The sequence below is a fragment of the Papaver somniferum genome, chromosome 5 (genome assembly GCF_003573695.1).
Source record: "Papaver somniferum cultivar HN1 chromosome 5, ASM357369v1, whole genome shotgun sequence".
NCBI lineage: Eukaryota > Viridiplantae > Streptophyta > Magnoliopsida > Ranunculales > Papaveraceae > Papaver > Papaver somniferum.
Window position 1 is genome coordinate 78787908 of NC_039362.1, and position 3866 is coordinate 78791773.

At 36.9% G+C, this 3866-nt stretch overlaps 1 long non-coding RNA gene across 1 annotated transcript; it reads left to right on the forward strand.

The window, feature by feature from the left end:
• Positions 1-721: 721 nt before the first annotated feature.
• On the forward strand, positions 722-3613 carry LOC113281993. Its single transcript, XR_003326480.1, has 3 exons — positions 722-2254; positions 2830-2882; positions 3385-3613. It is a non-coding gene; the product is annotated as an uncharacterized LOC113281993 (long non-coding RNA).
• Positions 3614-3866: the final 253 nt, after the last annotated feature.

The following is a 3866-nucleotide window of genomic DNA, read 5'->3' on the forward strand; positions in this document are numbered from 1 at the left end:
GAACCAGTGGAAATTCATCCGACCAAAAGGTATATGGAGACTTGAGCTCATCTTGTCACTCAAAAGTCTATCTACTCTATCTCCTACTCTTGAGATAAAAGTCGTATAAGTATGATAGTTTTCATACATACACATTTCTTATTTCGAGCCGAGTTTACTCGCCTATCTTTTTCTCGAAATACGTGTTGGTAAGATTTTGCTTTAACCATCTTCATCTTTACCCGTGACGAAAGTCATGATGACGTTTCAATCTTGAAAATAGCTTTGATTACAATAGTCGATTCTTTATGTCTAACGACTGTTATAACATTATAAAAGAATGTTTCAATGATTGAAATGTAGAGTTGAGAATATGTAACCACTTATGAATGTAAGCATATAGTGTGTTCGCACATTAGTGTATAAATCCATGTGTCGGAAACCAAGTGCGTGCATATGTGTGCATGCGGTATTTGTGAAGGAGACAGGTTGGGTACGCGTACCCGTACGCGTACTGGCGGAAATTCACGTCCGTGAAATTCTGCTGAGTTTGAATTTTACGAACTCAAAAACCAGTCACCTTAGGTACGCGTTATAAGGACCCTCAAGCACGTCAACGCTATTAGACCAGTCAAGTGACGAATTAGCTGATAATAACTCGATTAGTTTAACACGAACGTCAATTAATAGAAATTAATCTAACAACGATCTAGACTAGCACCGTCGGATAGATCTCGAAAAGTTACGCATAATGGACTACTCGAACGTGTTATTCGGATATCAGATGAAGGAGATATCATCAGATTTGTTTGAAGGGCAAAATGACTCCAGACCGAGTGGTTGCCCATATCAATGTTGTGGGTGCCTTAATAATATTGGTCGGTCTTATCTACACGTATCGAGAGGATAAACTCTCATTTTCTCTTTACTTTCTTCTTCATTCTTCTTTCATCTTCTTCTCTTCTGTTCTTCTTCATCGATTTTCTGTGAGAGTTTGAGTAAGATTTGATTGAGGAAAACCAACTGGTAGTACTGATAAATGATTGAGAAGATGGTGTGGTCGTTAATTGGGAAGCAGAACAACTAGGGTTTGAATCAGAGAGTCGGAATTAGGGTTTGTAGTTACGATTGTGGTTCTGAAGAGTTAGAAGATGATATTTGGAGCTATGGATAGATGAAGAATCTTGGGTAGATGTCTAATTGGGGTTTTGAAGTTAAACCAGTGATGAATCAGAAAATTAGGAATTAGGGTTCGTCCTGTTCTTCCCCAAATCGTGAAATTAGGGTTCTTGAGTCTCAATCACAGGTAAAGAAGATGTATTGAAGGTTAAGAAGAAATTTAAAGGATGGGTTTGTTAGATTTGAAGTTTTGGTTGATGTTCTAAGTTTGAATTAGAGAAAAGATGATTTGAGATTGAGAACTGATGATGAGGATTGAGGGGTTGTTATTGTTAATATTGAGATGATGTTGAATGAACCGAGTTGGTGGGTTGTTGTAGTTTCAAGAAGAATTGAAGAATCGATTCAAAACAAGAAGATGAGCTGATCCCAATTTTGCTGGAATGGAACTATTTGAGGTAATTGTTTCTCTAAGTAAATTAGTATGGCTCTGATAAGAATTAAATGAATTGAATTCAGTAAGATGGGATTGATTATGAAGATGTGTTGTTGGCAATGAGATGTTGAGAATGTTGTTTGTTTATGTATATGGATATACAGAGAGTTGTTTTGATTGTGAATATTAAGATTGGAAATGGGTTATTGAGAATTGATGGATTTTGCTGGAATTATAGTTGTTGAAGATGGTGTTAGTATTGAGTCTTGAATGGGTTGGTGATGTTTGTGTTAAGTTACAGCTGCAAGTTATGGAGATATGGCTGAAGTTTATTTGGAATGGTAATAATTGGTTGGTACTGTTATGATGCAGGGAACTTGGGTCTGTGATTTGAGGTCACAATAAATCTGAGGAGATGAGTTAAATATAAAAGGTGTTGTTGCTACAGAGAACAATATAGGTGGTAATGAGTTGTTACGTAGGAATGAGGTTTGCTATGAAGTTACAGGTATTCAATTTAAAGTTGTGATGTTGTTAGAGACTATTGAGCATTACAGAGTTGAGATGAATTGGAGTGAATAGAACTAGAGCTACAAGTAGTTATGGAAGGTGATGGTGATTAGCTGAAGTATTGATTGTATTGAATGAGAGTTAGATGAATGTGATGAAGTTGAGTTGGTAGTCTGTAGAAAGGGTGAAAGCTTGGAACTGCTTTTGCAGGTAGGCTGTGTTATCTTTGTAATTCAATTTGAGGTTTATTTGAATGATTTAATTGATATATTATTAGTTTGAAGTTGAACATGAGTTAGGTTGTAGAGTTAAAAGAGTTTTTGTGTTTGCTGTGTGGTCTGTAACCTATTCAGTTTTTCTGACTGAACTGACCTAGACTGAATTAGACATCTGACTGAGTCGACTTATCTGACTCAGTAGACCTTGACCGATTTGACTAGTTGACCCTGGACTTGACCTTTGACTGACGTTGACTATTAGAGACCCGTTGACTGTTAAGCTTGACCGTTAGTGACTATTAGTTGACCAATTTGACCGGCCTTGGATTAATGGGATGGTTTAGTGGATTTGGGGTTAGAGTTAGTTTACTTAGTTTGATATTTTGGACCCTGATGGTCCGAGTTAGCCTTAGGTTCCTTCTACAAAGTTGTAGATATCTTTAGGTCATAAATGGGCTTAGAACCATTAGTTAGACTTGTATGATTCTTGTGTGAGCCATTTTGGCTAGTTTCTCAGACTTCTTGTGTGATTAACAATTAGTCTTTATTAACAACGATCGATTCAAGGATGAACCAGTGGGTCGTGGATCTCGAGGTAGGCGTGGCTTGTCATCAAAGAGGTGGGAATCGATAACGAACTCTCTTGTATTCATTGTTGTTTTACAAATCAATCTTTGTGTTGTGAAATTCATGCATATCTTTGTGTGCTCTGTGTGGTATGAGATGTGTGCCGACACAATATCAGTATTCTATGGCTAGGGCGATACACCGCAATATTACACGGTTAGGGCGATACACCGCAATATTATTCTTCCTTTATATATTCAGTAATCTATGGCTAGGGAGATGCACCGCAGTATTACCTATTCGGTGTGGATTTGGCATCAATATTACTCTTCCTTTATGTGCGGCAATACACATCTCATACATGGATGTTTACTGTTATCATGGATGTCTTTGAAGAAGTTTTTACTTTGTGTTTTACTGTCTTTCCGTGTATTAACGACTTTCGACAAAATCTGCATTGTCTTCGAATCATATTAATGTTTACTTGAAAGCTAGTTGTTATTCCTACGGGGCACCCCTTTTAGGGATGATGTGCTCACCCATTCCCACTTTCAGTTTCAGAGACAGATCAAGATGTGCATGTGACGATGAAAGCTTCGAAGAATTAGTTACTTTAATTAGTTAGCTTCCGCTATGTTATTTTTGTATTCTATTTATAAATCAACTCATTATTGAATATGTATCATTTGAGAGAAGTTCTTGTATATATATTTCAGAGTGGGGATAGTTTTCAGATTAAGTTTTGTAGCATATTTCTTAATTGAATGTTTAAATAAATGATTTAGATTCTTAGTGCCTCTTTATTTAGTTAATCTCTTGGATTAGTCAGCTGCTAGCTTTGGGGGCGCTACACGCGTACCCGTACGCATACTGGTGGAACTTTTTCACCAGAAAAAGTCAGCTGAGTTTGGAAACTAAAACCAACTCAAAATCTGGTAGCTAAGGTACGCATACATGTACGTGTACCCAAGCTAGTTATTTCCCAATCGGTAGTTCATGGACTTAAAACAATAAATTATAAGGAATGCAATCTTTGC